A 19,055-nucleotide genomic window follows, 5' to 3' on the forward strand; every position below is an offset into this window, starting at 1 on the left:
ATTTTAAGCTATTGTTTCAGTGAAAACAGATTTGTATTGACTTCCAAATATTAACATAGTTTTAAGTACAATTGTAATGACCAAATACTTACATGTTGACTCTTCCTATCTGCCATGAATCCATCTTCTCTGTCTAGGAGTGCAACATATTTAGATGTATCTTTAACAAAAACTATAAATTAATATCAGCTTTAAATACAGACTATTTGCTGTTGCAATTTTTTCAGAATTTAATCTTTGCATGTTGGACAAGAATATTTATAATTACTATACATTCCATTAATAAAATTGAGAATGGAAATGGGGAATGTGTCAAAGAGACAACAACCCGACCATAGAACAGACAACAGCAGAAGGTCACCAACAGGTCTTCAATGTAGCGAGAAATTCCCGCACCCGGAGGCGTCCTTCAGCTCAGTCATTAAGAATATATTTCATTAGAGTATAAATTTGAAGAAATTTTTTTGAGACCAATTTGTAATAAAGTTTCAAATTGGTTGATAATGAAATAGAGCCAGACAAAAAAACTAAATACATTTTACCATAAACACAAGTTATCATACTATGTAATCAGCTCTGCTGGGGGATCTGCTTTTACGAGATTAGCGCCCATTAAATTCATCAATGTTATATCAAAATCTAAAGTTTGCTCTCTGCAGAGGTCTGCTTTTACGAGACCCATTTTAACATAAAGCATCGTTTTGTCAAACTGTTCAGGAAAAAACGGATTTTTATTACCTAACAAACATAAACATAGTTTTAAGAACAATTGTAATGACCAAATACCTACATGTGCAACATCCTAATGTGTGAAAGCATCTTTCATGGTATAGGAGTGTTACATATTAAGGCTGTATAATCTGTAACAAAAACAAAAATTATTAATTAGTTTACGCTTTAAATCCAGACTCTTTGCTGTTGCAATCAATTCAGAAAATAATGTGATGCATGTTTTATGTTAAATCCCAAAATAGAGAAAAGTATATAATTACAATTACTATACGTTCTTATTAAAATATTCAGCATTAGAGTATAAATTTGAATGAAAGAAATTTTAGACCAATTTGTTATAAAGCTTCAATCTTTTGTTTCAGGAAAAAACTGATTTTTATTACCTAACAAATATAAATATAGTTTGAAGGAAAATTGTAATGACCAAATACGTACATGTGACTTATCCTAATGTGCATCTGCAATGGAAGCATCTTTCATGGTATAGGAGTCTTACATATTTAGGCTGTATCTGTAATGAAAACAAAAAAAAATAAACATTAATTTCAGCTTTTAATCCAGACTATTTGCTGTTGCAATCAATTCAGAAATTAATGTGATGCATGTTGTAATGTCAAATCCTTAATTGGAGACAAGAATTATTACAATCACTATACATTCTTATTAAAATATATCTCATTACAGTGAATATTTCAATAAATGTAATGTAGGACCAATTTGTAATCAAATTTCAAGCTGTTGTTCCAGGAAAAACTGATTTTTATTACCTAACAAATATAAACATAGTTTTAAGAACGATTGTTATGAATAAATACCTACATGTGCAACATCCTAATGTGCTATCTGCAATGGAAGCATCTTTCATGGTATAGGAGTCTTACATATTTAGGCAATATCTGTACAAAAAAAACAAATATTTTAAATTAGTTTCAGCTTCAAAATCAAAGCTTTTTGCTGTTGCAATCAATTCAGAAATTAATGTGATGCATGTTTTATGTCAAATCCTAAATTGGAGACGTATATTTACAATAACTATACATTCTTATTAAAATATACTTCATAAGAATATAAATAGGAATAAAAGAAATTTTAGACCAATTTGTTATAAAGCTTCAATCTGTTGTTTCAGTGAAAACTGATTTTAATGCCCAACAAATACTAGAGGCTCCAAGGAGCCTGTGTCGCTCACCTGATATTTTTATTTACAATTGATGCATGAAATAATGCAACCGTTATACATTTGCTTTAGTTTCAGAGATACAAGTCAAAAACTGCATTTTCCCCCAAAGTTCTATTTTTAGCCATGTCTGACATGTTGGTTGGCAGGCAGGGTCATCGGACACATTTATTAAACTAGATACCCTAGTGATGATTGTGGCCAAGTTTGGTTAAATTTGTCTCAGTTGTTTCAGGAGAGAAGAGTTTTGTAAAAGAATACAAAAATTTACGAATAATTGTTAAATTTGACTTTAAAGGGCAATAACTCCTTATGGGGTCAATTGACCATATTGGTCATGTTGACTTCTTTGTAGATCTGACTTTGCTGAACATAATGGCTGTTTACAGTTTATCTTCATCTATAATAATATTTAAGATAACAAAAAGCTGCAAAATTTCCTTAAAATTACTAATTCAGGGGCAGCAACCCAACAACGGGTTGTCTGATTCATCTGACAATTTCAGGGCAGATAGATCTTAACCTGATGAACATTTTTACTCTAGTCAGATTTGCTCTAAATGCTTGAGTTTCAGAGATATAAGCCAAAAACTGCATTTTACCCCTATGTTCTATTTTTAGCCATGTCAGCCATCTTGGTTGGCAGGCGGGGTCATCGGACACATTTTTAAAACTAGATACCCTAGTGATGATTGTGGCCAAGTTTGGTTAAATTTGGCCCAGTAGTTTCAGAGGAGATTTTTGTAAAAGTTAACGGACGACGACGGACGCCAAGTGATGAGAAAAGCTCACTTGGCCCTGTGGGCCAGGTGAGCTAATAAACCTAGTTTAAATAAAAAAATTGTAATGAATAAATACGTACATGTGACTAATCCTAATGTGCTATCTACAATGAAACCATTTTCATTGTCGAAGAGTGTAACATATTTAGGCGTTATCTGTAACAAAAACAAAAATTGTAAATTAGTATCAGCTTTAAATAGGGAATATTTGATGTTGCAATCAATTCAGAAATTAATGTGATGCATGTTTAATGTCAAATCCTAAATTGGAGACTAGAATATTTACAATTACTTAACTTATTACAGTAAATATTTGAATAAAAGAAATGTTCGACAAATTTGTAATAAAATTTCAAACTGTTGTTCAACGGGAAAACTGATTTTTGTTACCCAACACATATAAAAAGAGTTAAAAGTACAATTATAATGACCAAATACCTACATGATACAAATCTTCGTGTGCTGTAAACCAAGAAAGCATCTTCATTGTCTAGGAGGGTAACATATCTAGTCTGTATCTGTAACAAAAAACAAAAACTCTAAATCAGTATCAGCTTTAAATAGAGAATATTGGTTGTTGCAATTAATTCAAAATTAATATGATGCATTTTTGATGAAAAATCCTAATTTGAAGACAAGTATATAAACAATTTCTATACATTATCATTAAAATAATCTTCATAAGAGTATAAATTTGAATTGAAGAAATTTGTAATCAATTTGTAATCAAATCTAATTTAAGCTTCCAGGGAAAACTTATTTTTGTTACCTGCAAACCATTTTAACATAGTTTAAAGTACAATTAAAAATACCAAATACCTACATGCTACGTATCCAGATGTGTGATCAATCTACCATGAAACCATCTTCATTGTCTAGGAGTGTAACATATTATGGCTGTATCTATAACAAAACCAAATCATCAATTAGTATCAGCTTCAAACAGAGACTATTGGCTGTTGCAACAATTATAAAATAAATGTCACTCATATTTTATGTCAAATCCTAAATTGGACACAAGAATATTTAAAATTACTACGCATTCATGTTAAAATTTACTTCACTAGATTATAAATTTGAACAAAAGAAATATGTACACTAATTTGAAATAAAATTTTATTTAAGCTGTTGTTCCAGGTAAAACTGATATTTATTACCCAACACATATAAACATAGTCTAAAGTACAATTGTAATGACTACCTACATGTTAAACATCCTAATGTGCATCTACCATGAAACCATATTCATTGGGTAGGAGTGGAACATATCTGGGCTGTATCTGTTACATAAGAAAAAATTTAAATTAGCATCAGCTTTAGATAGAGAATATTTAATGGCTGTTAAAAAAATAAAAAAATTAATGTGATTCATGTTTTATGTCAAATCTTAAATTACGGACAATTAATTTACAATTACTCTTTCATTCTTATTAAAATATACCACATTTGAAATTCGAATAAAAGATATTTTAGACCAATCTGTAAAAAAATTTTAAGCTATTGTTTCAGTGAAAACAGATTTGTATTGACTTCCAAATATTAACATAGTTTTAAGTACAATTGTAATGACCAAATACTTACATGTTGACTCTTCCTATCTGCCATGAATCCATCTTCTCTGTCTAGGAGTGCAACATATTTAGATGTATCTTTAACAAAAACTATAAATTAATATCAGCTTTAAATACAGACTATTTGCTGTTGCAATTTTTTCAGAATTTAATCTTTGCATGTTGGACAAGAATATTTATAATTACTATACATTCCATTAATAAAATTGAGAATGGAAATGGGGAATGTGTCAAAGAGACAACAACCCGACCATAGAACAGACAACAGCAGAAGGTCACCAACAGGTCTTCAATGTAGCGAGAAATTCCCGCACCCGGAGGCGTCCTTCAGCTCAGTCATTAAGAATATATTTCATTAGAGTATAAATTTGAAGAAATTTTTTTGAGACCAATTTGTAATAAAGTTTCAAATTGGTTGATAATGAAATAGAGCCAGACAAAAAAACTAAATACATTTTACCATAAACACAAGTTATCATACTATGTAATCAGCTCTGCTGGGGGATCTGCTTTTACGAGATTAGCGCCCATTAAATTCATCAATGTTATATCAAAATCTAAAGTTTGCTCTCTGCAGAGGTCTGCTTTTACGAGACCCATTTTAACATAAAGCATCGTTTTGTCAAACTGTTCAGGAAAAAACGGATTTTTATTACCTAACAAACATAAACATAGTTTTAAGAACAATTGTAATGACCAAATACCTACATGTGCAACATCCTAATGTGTGAAAGCATCTTTCATGGTATAGGAGTGTTACATATTAAGGCTGTATAATCTGTAACAAAAACAAAAATTATTAATTAGTTTACGCTTTAAATCCAGACTCTTTGCTGTTGCAATCAATTCAGAAAATAATGTGATGCATGTTTTATGTTAAATCCCAAAATAGAGAAAAGTATATAATTACAATTACTATACGTTCTTATTAAAATATTCAGCATTAGAGTATAAATTTGAATGAAAGAAATTTTAGACCAATTTGTTATAAAGCTTCAATCTTTTGTTTCAGGAAAAAACTGATTTTTATTACCTAACAAATATAAATATAGTTTGAAGGAAAATTGTAATGACCAAATACGTACATGTGACTTATCCTAATGTGCATCTGCAATGGAAGCATCTTTCATGGTATAGGAGTCTTACATATTTAGGCTGTATCTGTAATGAAAACAAAAAAAAATAAACATTAATTTCAGCTTTTAATCCAGACTATTTGCTGTTGCAATCAATTCAGAAATTAATGTGATGCATGTTGTAATGTCAAATCCTTAATTGGAGACAAGAATTATTACAATCACTATACATTCTTATTAAAATATATCTCATTACAGTGAATATTTCAATAAATGTAATGTAGGACCAATTTGTAATCAAATTTCAAGCTGTTGTTCCAGGAAAAACTGATTTTTATTACCTAACAAATATAAACATAGTTTTAAGAACGATTGTTATGAATAAATACCTACATGTGCAACATCCTAATGTGCTATCTGCAATGGAAGCATCTTTCATGGTATAGGAGTCTTACATATTTAGGCAATATCTGTACAAAAAAAACAAATATTTTAAATTAGTTTCAGCTTCAAAATCAAAGCTTTTTGCTGTTGCAATCAATTCAGAAATTAATGTGATGCATGTTTTATGTCAAATCCTAAATTGGAGACGTATATTTACAATAACTATACATTCTTATTAAAATATACTTCATAAGAATATAAATAGGAATAAAAGAAATTTTAGACCAATTTGTTATAAAGCTTCAATCTGTTGTTTCAGTGAAAACTGATTTTAATGCCCAACAAATACTAGAGGCTCCAAGGAGCCTGTGTCGCTCACCTGATATTTTTATTTACAATTGATGCATGAAATAATGCAACCGTTATACATTTGCTTTAGTTTCAGAGATACAAGTCAAAAACTGCATTTTCCCCCAAAGTTCTATTTTTAGCCATGTCTGACATGTTGGTTGGCAGGCAGGGTCATCGGACACATTTATTAAACTAGATACCCTAGTGATGATTGTGGCCAAGTTTGGTTAAATTTGTCTCAGTTGTTTCAGGAGAGAAGATTTTTGTAAAAGAATACAAAAATTTACGAATAATTGTTAAATTTGACTTTAAAGGGCAATAACTCCTTATGGGGTCAATTGACCATATTGGTCATGTTGACTTCTTTGTAGATCTGACTTTGCTGAACATAATGGCTGTTTACAGTTTATCTTCATCTATAATAATATTCAAGATAACAAAAAGCTGCAAAATTTCCTTAAAATTACTAATTCAGGGGCAGCAACCCAACAACGGGTTGTCTGATTCATCTGACAATTTCAGGGCAGATAGATCTTAACCTGATGAACATTTTTACTCTAGTCAGATTTGCTCTAAATGCTTGAGTTTCAGAGATATAAGCCAAAAACTGCATTTTACCCCTATGTTCTATTTTTAGCCATGTCAGCCATCTTGGTTGGCAGGCAGGGTCATCGGACACATTTTTAAAACTAGATACCCTAGTGATGATTGTGGCCAAGTTTGGTTAAATTTGGCCCAGTAGTTTCAGAGGAGATTTTTGTAAAAGTTAACGGACGACGACGGACGCCAAGTGATGAGAAAAGCTCACTTGCAGGTGAGCTAATAAACCTAGTTTAAATAAAAAAATTGTAATGAATAAATACGTACATGTGACTAATCCTAATGTGCTATCTACAATGAAACCATTTTCATTGTCGAAGAGTGTAACATATTTAGGCGTTATCTGTAACAAAAACAAAAATTGTAAATTAGTATCAGCTTTAAATAGGGAATATTTGATGTTGCAATCAATTCAGAAATTAATGTGATGCATGTTTAATGTCAAATCCTAAATTGGAGACTAGAATATTTACAATTACTTAACTTATTACAGTAAATATTTGAATAAAAGAAATGTTCGACAAATTTGTAATAAAATTTCAAACTGTTGTTCAACGGGAAAACTGATTTTTGTTACCCAACACATATAAAAAGAGTTAAAAGTACAATTATAATGACCAAATACCTACATGATACAAATCTTCGTGTGCTGTAAACCAAGAAAGCATCTTCATTGTCTAGGAGGGTAACATATCTAGTCTGTATCTGTAACAAAAAACAAAAACTCTAAATCAGTATCAGCTTTAAATAGAGAATATTGGTTGTTGCAATTAATTCAAAATTAATATGATGCATTTTTGATGAAAAATCCTAATTTGAAGACAAGTATATAAACAATTTCTATACATTATCATTAAAATAATCTTCATAAGAGTATAAATTTGAATTGAAGAAATTTGTAATCAATTTGTAATCAAATCTAATTTAAGCTTCCAGGGAAAACTTATTTTTGTTACCTGCAAACCATTTTAACATAGTTTAAAGTACAATTAAAAATACCAAATACCTACATGCTACGTATCCAGATGTGTGATCAATCTACCATGAAACCATCTTCATTGTCTAGGAGTGTAACATATTATGGCTGTATCTATAACAAAACCAAATCATCAATTAGTATTTGCTTCAAACAGAGACTATTGGCTGTTGCAACAATTATAAAATAAATGTCACTCATATTTTATGTCAAATCCTAAATTGGACACAAGAATATTTAAAATTACTACGCATTCATGTTAAAATTTACTTCACTAGATTATAAATTTGAACAAAAGAAATATGTACACTAATTTGAAATAAAATTTTATTTAAGCTGTTGTTCCAGGTAAAACTGATATTTATTACCCAACACATATAAACATAGTCTAAAGTACAATTGTAATGACTACCTACATGTTAAACATCCTAATGTGCATCTACCATGAAACCATATTCATTGGGTAGGAGTGGAACATATCTGGGCTGTATCTGTTACATAAGAAAAAATTTAAATTAGCATCAGCTTTAGATAGAGAATATTTAATGGCTGTTAAAAAAATAAAAAAATTAATGTGATTCATGTTTTATGTCAAATCTTAAATTACGGACAATTAATTTACAATTACTCTTTCATTCTTATTAAAATATACCACATTTGAAATTCGAATAAAAGATATTTTAGACCAATCTGTAAAAAAATTTTAAGCTATTGTTTCAGTGAAAACAGATTTTTATTGACTTCCAAATATTAACATAGTTTTAAGTACAATTGTAATGACCAAATACTTACATGTTGACTCTTCCTATCTGCCATGAATCCATCTTCTCTGTCTAGGAGTGCAACATATTTAGATGTATCTTTAACAAAAACTATAAATTAATATCAGCTTTAAATACAGACTATTTGCTGTTGCAATTTTTTCAGAATTTAATCTTTGCATGTTGGACAAGAATATTTATAATTACTATACATTCCATTAATAAAATTGAGAATGGAAATGGGGAATGTGTCAAAGAGACAACAACCCGACCATAGAACAGACAACAGCAGAAGGTCACCAACAGGTCTTCAATGTAGCGAGAAATTCCCGCACCCGGAGGCGTCCTTCAGCTCAGTCATTAAGAATATATTTCATTAGAGTATAAATTTGAAGAAATTTTTTTGAGACCAATTTGTAATAAAGTTTCAAATTGGTTGATAATGAAATAGAGCCAGACAAAAAAACTAAATACATTTTACCATAAACACAAGTTATCATACTATGTAATCAGCTCTGCTGGGGGATCTGCTTTTACGAGATTAGCGCCCATTAAATTCATCAATGTTATATCAAAATCTAAAGTTTGCTCTCTGCAGAGGTCTGCTTTTACGAGACCCATTTTAACATAAAGCATCGTTTTGTCAAACTGTTCAGGAAAAAACGGATTTTTATTACCTAACAAACATAAACATAGTTTTAAGAACAATTGTAATGACCAAATACCTACATGTGCAACATCCTAATGTGTGAAAGCATCTTTCATGGTATAGGAGTGTTACATATTAAGGCTGTATAATCTGTAACAAAAACAAAAATTATTAATTAGTTTACGCTTTAAATCCAGACTCTTTGCTTTTGCAATCAATTCAGAAAATAATGTGATGCATGTTTTATGTTAAATCCCAAAATAGAGAAAAGTATATAATTACAATTACTATACGTTCTTATTAAAATATTCAGCATTAGAGTATAAATTTGAATGAAAGAAATTTTAGACCAATTTGTTATAAAGCTTCAATCTTTTGTTTCAGGAAAAAACTGATTTTTATTACCTAACAAATATAAATATAGTTTGAAGGAAAATTGTAATGACCAAATACGTACATGTGACTTATCCTAATGTGCATCTGCAATGGAAGCATCTTTCATGGTATAGGAGTCTTACATATTTAGGCTGTATCTGTAATGAAAACAAAAAAAAATAAACATTAATTTCAGCTTTTAATCCAGACTATTTGCTGTTGCAATCAATTCAGAAATTAATGTGATGCATGTTGTAATGTCAAATCCTTAATTGGAGACAAGAATTATTACAATCACTATACATTCTTATTAAAATATATCTCATTACAGTGAATATTTCAATAAATGTAATGTAGGACCAATTTGTAATCAAATTTCAAGCTGTTGTTCCAGGAAAAACTGATTTTTATTACCTAACAAATATAAACATAGTTTTAAGAACGATTGTTATGAATAAATACCTACATGTGCAACATCCTAATGTGCTATCTGCAATGGAAGCATCTTTCATGGTATAGGAGTCTTACATATTTAGGCAATATCTGTACAAAAAAAACAAATATTTTAAATTAGTTTCAGCTTCAAAATCAAAGCTTTTTAAAATATACTTCATAAGAATATAAATAGGAATAAAAGAAATTTTAGACCAATTTGTTATAAAGCTTCAATCTGTTGTTTCAGTGAAAACTGATTTTAATGCCCAACAAATACTAGAGGCTCCAAGGAGCCTGTGTCGCTCACCTGATATTTTTATTTACAATTGATGCATGAAATAATGCAACCGTTATACATTTGCTTTAGTTTCAGAGATACAAGTCAAAAACTGCATTTTCCCCCAAAGTTCTATTTTTAGCCATGTCTGACATGTTGGTTGGCAGGCAGGGTCATCGGACACATTTATTAAACTAGATACCCTAGTGATGATTGTGGCCAAGTTTGGTTAAATTTGTCTCAGTTGTTTCAGGAGAGAAGAGTTTTGTAAAAGAATACAAAAATTTACGAATAATTGTTAAATTTGACTTTAAAGGGCAATAACTCCTTATGGGGTCAATTGACCATATTGGTCATGTTGACTTCTTTGTAGATCTGACTTTGCTGAACATAATGGCTGTTTACAGTTTATCTTCATCTATAATAATATTCAAGATAACAAAAAGCTGCAAAATTTCCTTAAAATTACTAATTCAGGGGCAGCAACCCAACAACGGGTTGTCTGATTCATCTGACAATTTCAGGGCAGATAGATCTTAACCTGATGAACATTTTTACTCTAGTCAGATTTGCTCTAAATGCTTGAGTTTCAGAGATATAAGCCAAAAACTGCATTTTACCCCTATGTTCTATTTTTAGCCATGTCAGCCATCTTGGTTGGCAGGCGGGGTCATCGGACACATTTTTAAAACTAGATACCCTAGTGATGATTGTGGCCAAGTTTGGTTAAATTTGGCCCAGTAGTTTCAGAGGAGATTTTTGTAAAAGTTAACGGACGACGACGGAGCCAAGTGATGAGAAAAGCTCACTTGCAGGTGAGCTAATAAACCTAGTTTAAATAAAAAAATTGTAATGAATAAATACGTACATGTGACTAATCCTAATGTGCTATCTACAATGAAACCATTTTCATTGTCGAAGAGTGTAACATATTTAGGCGTTATCTGTAACAAAAACAAAAATTGTAAATTAGTATCAGCTTTAAATAGGGAATATTTGATGTTGCAATCAATTCAGAAATTAATGTGATGCATGTTTAATGTCAAATCCTAAATTGGAGACTAGAATATTTACAATTACTTAACTTATTACAGTAAATATTTGAATAAAAGAAATGTTCGACAAATTTGTAATAAAATTTCAAACTGTTGTTCAACGGGAAAACTGATTTTTGTTACCCAACACATATAAAAAGAGTTAAAAGTACAATTATAATGACCAAATACCTACATGATACAAATCTTCGTGTGCTGTAAACCAAGAAAGCATCTTCATTGTCTAGGAGGGTAACATATCTAGTCTGTATCTGTAACAAAAAACAAAAACTCTAAATCAGTATCAGCTTTAAATAGAGAATATTGGTTGTTGCAATTAATTCAAAATTAATATGATGCATTTTTGATGAAAAATCCTAATTTGAAGACAAGTATATAAACAATTTCTATACATTATCATTAAAATAATCTTCATAAGAGTATAAATTTGAATTGAAGAAATTTGTAATCAATTTGTAATCAAATCTAATTTAAGCTTCCAGGGAAAACTTATTTTTGTTACCTGCAAACCATTTTAACATAGTTTAAAGTACAATTAAAAATACCAAATACCTACATGCTACGTATCCAGATGTGTGATCAATCTACCATGAAACCATCTTCATTGTCTAGGAGTGTAACATATTATGGCTGTATCTATAACAAAACCAAATCATCAATTAGTATCAGCTTCAAACAGAGACTATTGGCTGTTGCAACAATTATAAAATAAATGTCACTCATATTTTATGTCAAATCCTAAATTGGACACAAGAATATTTAAAATTACTACGCATTCATGTTAAAATTTACTTCACTAGATTATAAATTTGAACAAAAGAAATATGTACACTAATTTGAAATAAAATTTTATTTAAGCTGTTGTTCCAGGTAAAACTGATATTTATTACCCAACACATATAAACATAGTCTAAAGTACAATTGTAATGACTACCTACATGTTAAACATCCTAATGTGCATCTACCATGAAACCATATTCATTGGGTAGGAGTGGAACATATCTGGGCTGTATCTGTTACATAAGAAAAAATTTAAATTAGCATCAGCTTTAGATAGAGAATATTTAATGGCTGTTAAAAAAATAAAAAAATTAATGTGATTCATGTTTTATGTCAAATCTTAAATTACGGACAATTAATTTACAATTACTCTTTCATTCTTATTAAAATATACCACATTTGAAATTCGAATAAAAGATATTTTAGACCAATCTGTAAAAAAATTTTAAGCTATTGTTTCAGTGAAAACAGATTTTTATTGACTTCCAAATATTAACATAGTTTTAAGTACAATTGTAATGACCAAATACTTACATGTTGACTCTTCCTATCTGCCATGAATCCATCTTCTCTGTCTAGGAGTGCAACATATTTAGATGTATCTTTAACAAAAACTATAAATTAATATCAGCTTTAAATACAGACTATTTGCTGTTGCAATTTTTTCAGAATTTAATCTTTGCATGTTGGACAAGAATATTTATAATTACTATACATTCCATTAATAAAATTGAGAATGGAAATGGGGAATGTGTCAAAGAGACAACAACCCGACCATAGAACAGACAACAGCAGAAGGTCACCAACAGGTCTTCAATGTAGCGAGAAATTCCCGCACCCGGAGGCGTCCTTCAGCTCAGTCATTAAGAATATATTTCATTAGAGTATAAATTTGAAGAAATTTTTTTGAGACCAATTTGTAATAAAGTTTCAAATTGGTTGATAATGAAATAGAGCCAGACAAAAAAACTAAATACATTTTACCATAAACACAAGTTATCATACTATGTAATCAGCTCTGCTGGGGGATCTGCTTTTACGAGATTAGCGCCCATTAAATTCATCAATGTTATATCAAAATCTAAAGTTTGCTCTCTGCAGAGGTCTGCTTTTACGAGACCCATTTTAACATAAAGCATCGTTTTGTCAAACTGTTCAGGAAAAAACGGATTTTTATTACCTAACAAACATAAACATAGTTTTAAGAACAATTGTAATGACCAAATACCTACATGTGCAACATCCTAATGTGTGAAAGCATCTTTCATGGTATAGGAGTGTTACATATTAAGGCTGTATAATCTGTAACAAAAACAAAAATTATTAATTAGTTTACGCTTTAAATCCAGACTCTTTGCTTTTGCAATCAATTCAGAAAATAATGTGATGCATGTTTTATGTTAAATCCCAAAATAGAGAAAAGTATATAATTACAATTACTATACGTTCTTATTAAAATATTCAGCATTAGAGTATAAATTTGAATGAAAGAAATTTTAGACCAATTTGTTATAAAGCTTCAATCTTTTGTTTCAGGAAAAAACTGATTTTTATTACCTAACAAATATAAATATAGTTTGAAGGAAAATTGTAATGACCAAATACGTACATGTGACTTATCCTAATGTGCATCTGCAATGGAAGCATCTTTCATGGTATAGGAGTCTTACATATTTAGGCTGTATCTGTAATGAAAACAAAAAAAAATAAACATTAATTTCAGCTTTTAATCCAGACTATTTGCTGTTGCAATCAATTCAGAAATTAATGTGATGCATGTTGTAATGTCAAATCCTTAATTGGAGACAAGAATTATTACAATCACTATACATTCTTATTAAAATATATCTCATTACAGTGAATATTTCAATAAATGTAATGTAGGACCAATTTGTAATCAAATTTCAAGCTGTTGTTCCAGGAAAAACTGATTTTTATTACCTAACAAATATAAACATAGTTTTAAGAACGATTGTTATGAATAAATACCTACATGTGCAACATCCTAATGTGCTATCTGCAATGGAAGCATCTTTCATGGTATAGGAGTCTTACATATTTAGGCAATATCTGTACAAAAAAAACAAATATTTTAAATTAGTTTCAGCTTCAAAATCAAAGCTTTTTGCTGTTGCAATCAATTCAGAAATTAATGTGATGCATGTTTTATGTCAAATCCTAAATTGGAGACGTATATTTACAATAACTATACATTCTTATTAAAATATACTTCATAAGAATATAAATAGGAATAAAAGAAATTTTAGACCAATTTGTTATAAAGCTTCAATCTGTTGTTTCAGTGAAAACTGATTTTAATGCCCAACAAATACTAGAGGCTCCAAGGAGCCTGTGTCGCTCACCTGATATTTTTATTTACAATTGATGCATGAAATAATGCAACCGTTATACATTTGCTTTAGTTTCAGAGATACAAGTCAAAAACTGCATTTTCCCCCAAAGTTCTATTTTTAGCCATGTCTGACATGTTGGTTGGCAGGCAGGGTCATCGGACACATTTATTAAACTAGATACCCTAGTGATGATTGTGGCCAAGTTTGGTTAAATTTGTCTCAGTTGTTTCAGGAGAGAAGAGTTTTGTAAAAGAATACAAAAATTTACGAATAATTGTTAAATTTGACTTTAAAGGGCAATAACTCCTTATGGGGTCAATTGACCATATTGGTCATGTTGACTTCTTTGTAGATCTGACTTTGCTGAACATAATGGCTGTTTACAGTTTATCTTCATCTATAATAATATTCAAGATAACAAAAAGCTGCAAAATTTCCTTAAAATTACTAATTCAGGGGCAGCAACCCAACAACGGGTTGTCTGATTCATCTGACAATTTCAGGGCAGATAGATCTTAACCTGATGAACATTTTTACTCTAGTCAGATTTGCTCTAAATGCTTGAGTTTCAGAGATATAAGCCAAAAACTGCATTTTACCCCTATGTTCTATTTTTAGCCATGTCAGCCATCTTGGTTGGCAGGCAGGGTCATCGGACACATTTTTAAAACTAGATACCCTAGTGATGATTGTGGCCAAGTTTGGTTAAATTTGGCCCAGTAGTTTCAGAGGAGATTTTTGTAAAAGTTAACGGACGACGACGGACGCCAAGTGATGAGAAAAGCTCACTTGGCCCTGTGGGCCAGGTGAGCTAATAAACCTAGTTTAAATAAAAAAATTGTAATGAATAAATACGTACATGTGACTAATCCTAATGTGCTATCTACAATGAAACCATTTTCATTGTCGAAGAGTGTAACATATTTAGGCGTTATCTGTAACAAAAACAAAAATTGTAAATTAGTATCAGCTTTAAATAGGGAATATTTGATGTTGCAATCAATTCAGAAATTAATGTGATGCATGTTTAATGTCAAATCCTAAATTGGAGACTAGAATATTTACAATTACTTAACTTATTACAGTAAATATTTGAATAAAAGAAATGTTCGACAAATTTGTAATAAAATTTCAAACTGTTGTTCAACGGGAAAACTGATTTTTGTTACCCAACACATATAAAAAGAGTTAAAAGTACAATTATAATGACCAAATACCTACATGATACAAATCTTCGTGTGCTGTAAACCAAGAAAGCATCTTCATTGTCTAGGAGGGTAACATATCTAGTCTGTATCTGTAACAAAAAACAAAAACTCTAAATCAGTATCAGCTTTAAATAGAGAATATTGGTTGTTGCAATTAATTCAAAATTAATATGATGCATTTTTGATGAAAAATCCTAATTTGAAGACAAGTATATAAACAATTTCTATACATTATCATTAAAATAATCTTCATAAGAGTATAAATTTGAATTGAAGAAATTTGTAATCAATTTGTAATCAAATCTAATTTAAGCTTCCAGGGAAAACTTATTTTTGTTACCTGCAAACCATTTTAACATAGTTTAAAGTACAATTAAAAATACCAAATACCTACATGCTACGTATCCAGATGTGTGATCAATCTACCATGAAACCATCTTCATTGTCTAGGAGTGTAACATATTATGGCTGTATCTATAACAAAACCAAATCATCAATTAGTATCAGCTTCAAACAGAGACTATTGGCTGTTGCAACAATTATAAAATAAATGTCACTCATATTTTATGTCAAATCCTAAATTGGACACAAGAATATTTAAAATTACTACGCATTCATGTTAAAATTTACTTCACTAGATTATAAATTTGAACAAAAGAAATATGTACACTAATTTGAAATAAAATTTTATTTAAGCTGTTGTTCCAGGTAAAACTGATATTTATTACCCAACACATATAAACATAGTCTAAAGTACAATTGTAATGACTACCTACATGTTAAACATCCTAATGTGCATCTACCATGAAACCATATTCATTGGGTAGGAGTGGAACATATCTGGGCTGTATCTGTTACATAAGAAAAAATTTAAATTAGCATCAGCTTTAGATAGAGAATATTTAATGGCTGTTAAAAAAATAAAAAAATTAATGTGATTCATGTTTTATGTCAAATCTTAAATTACGGACAATTAATTTACAATTACTCTTTCATTCTTATTAAAATATACCACATTTGAAATTCGAATAAAAGATATTTTAGACCAATCTGTAAAAAAATTTTAAGCTATTGTTTCAGTGAAAACAGATTTGTATTGACTTCCAAATATTAACATAGTTTTAAGTACAATTGTAATGACCAAATACTTACATGTTGACTCTTCCTATCTGCCATGAATCCATCTTCTCTGTCTAGGAGTGCAACATATTTAGATGTATCTTTAACAAAAACTATAAATTAATATCAGCTTTAAATACAGACTATTTGCTGTTGCAATTTTTTCAGAATTTAATCTTTGCATGTTGGACAAGAATATTTATAATTACTATACATTCCATTAATAAAATTGAGAATGGAAATGGGGAATGTGTCAAAGAGACAACAACCCGACCATAGAACAGACAACAGCAGAAGGTCACCAACAGGTCTTCAATGTAGCGAGAAATTCCCGCACCCGGAGGCGTCCTTCAGCTCAGTCTTTAAGAATATATTTCATTAGAGTATAAATTTGAAGAAATTTTTTTGAGACCAATTTGTAATAAAGTTTCAAATTGGTTGATAATGAAATAGAGCCAGACAAAAAAACTAAATACATTTTACCATAAACACAAGTTATCATACTATGTAATCAGCTCTGCTGGGGGATCTGCTTTTACGAGATTAGCGCCCATTAAATTCATCAATGTTATATCAAAATCTAAAGTTTGCTCTCTGCAGAGGTCTGCTTTTACGAGACCCATTTTAACATAAAGCATCGTTTTGTCAAACTGTTCAGGAAAAAACGGATTTTTATTACCTAACAAACATAAACATAGTTTTAAGAACAATTGTAATGACCAAATACCTACATGTGCAACATCCTAATGTGTGAAAGCATCTTTCATGGTATAGGAGTGTTACATATTAAGGCTGTATAATCTGTAACAAAAACAAAAATTATTAATTAGTTTACGCTTTAAATCCAGACTCTTTGCTGTTGCAATCAATTCAGAAAATAATGTGATGCATGTTTTATGTTAAATCCCAAAATAGAGAAAAGTATATAATTACAATTACTATACGTTCTTATTAAAATATTCAGCATTAGAGTATAAATTTGAATGAAAGAAATTTTAGACCAATTTGTTATAAAGCTTCAATCTTTTGTTTCAGGAAAAAACTGATTTTTATTACCTAACAAATATAAATATAGTTTGAAGGAAAATTGTAATGACCAAATACGTACATGTGACTTATCCTAATGTGCATCTGCAATGGAAGCATCTTTCATGGTATAGGAGTCTTACATATTTAGGCTGTATCTGTAATGAAAACAAAAAAAAATAAACATTAATTTCAGCTTTTAATCCAGACTATTTGCTGTTGCAATCAATTCAGAAATTAATGTGATGCATGTTGTAATGTCAAATCCTTAATTGGAGACAAGAATTATTACAATCACTATACATTCTTATTAAAATATATCTCATTACAGTGAATATTTCAATAAATGTAATGTAGGACCAATTTGTAATCAAATTTCAAGCTGTTGTTCCAGGAAAAACTGATTTTTATTACCTAACAAATATAAACATAGTTTTAAGAACGATTGTTATGAATAAATACCTACATGTGCAACATCCTAATGTGCTATCTGCAATGGAAGCATCTTTCATGGTATAGGAGTCTTACATATTTAGGCAATATCTGTACAAAAAAAACAAATATTTTAAATTAGTTTCAGCTTCAAAATCAAAGCTTTTTGCTGTTGCAATCAATTCAGAAATTAATGTGATGCATGTTTTATGTCAAATCCTAAATTGGAGACGTATATTTACAATAACTATACATTCTTATTAAAATATACTTCATAAGAATATAAATAGGAATAAAAGAAATTTTAGACCAATTTGTTATAAAGCTTCAATCTGTTGTTTCAGTGAAAACTGATTTTAATGCCCAACAAATACTAGAGGCTCCAAGGAGCCTGTGTCGCTCACCTGATATTTTTATTTACAATTGATGCATGAAATAATGCAACCGTTATACATTTGCTTTAGTTTCAGAGATACAAGTCAAAAACTGCATTTTCCCCCAAAGTTCTATTTTTAGCCATGTCTGACATGTTGGTTGGCAGGCAGGGTCATCGGACACATTTATTAAACTAGATACCCTAGTGATGATTGTGGCCAAGTTTGGTTAAATTTGTCTCAGTTGTTTCAGGAGAGAAGATTTTTGTAAAAGAATACAAAAATTTACGAATAATTGTTAAATTTGACTTTAAAGGGCAATAACTCCTTATGGGGTCAATTGACCATATTGGTCATGTTGACTTCTTTGTAGATCTGACTTTGCTGAACATAATGGCTGTTTACAGTTTATCTTCATCTATAATAATATTCAAGATAACAAAAAGCTGCAAAATTTCCTTAAAATTACTAATTCAGGGGCAGCAACCCAACAACGGGTTGTCTGATTCATCTGACAATTTCAGGGCAGATAGATCTTAACCTGATGAACATTTTTACTCT

General features: G+C 29.9%; 1 long non-coding RNA gene across 8 annotated transcripts in view; it reads right to left on the bottom strand.

Annotated features, from left to right (window-relative positions):
• The window catches only part of LOC127735863 (uncharacterized), a 100,619-nt gene that overhangs the window by 26,627 nt on the left and 54,937 nt on the right, over positions 1-19,055 (bottom strand). For 2 of the 8 annotated variants that reach the window (XR_007998617.1, XR_007998619.1), the window contains exon 1: positions 3,897-3,985. This is a non-coding gene — a long non-coding RNA (uncharacterized LOC127735863). Of the gene's footprint in view, positions 1-3,514; positions 3,595-3,896; positions 3,986-8,065; positions 8,155-11,014; positions 11,091-12,139; positions 12,229-16,319; positions 16,409-19,055 lie in introns of those variants that run through there. The other 6 variants (XR_007998622.1, XR_007998624.1, XR_007998623.1 and 3 more) reach the window with 6 other exon arrangements.

The sequence above is a fragment of the Mytilus californianus genome, unplaced genomic scaffold, assembly GCF_021869535.1.
Source record: "Mytilus californianus isolate M0D057914Y unplaced genomic scaffold, xbMytCali1.0.p SCAF_3, whole genome shotgun sequence".
Lineage (NCBI taxonomy): Eukaryota > Metazoa > Mollusca > Bivalvia > Mytilida > Mytilidae > Mytilus > Mytilus californianus.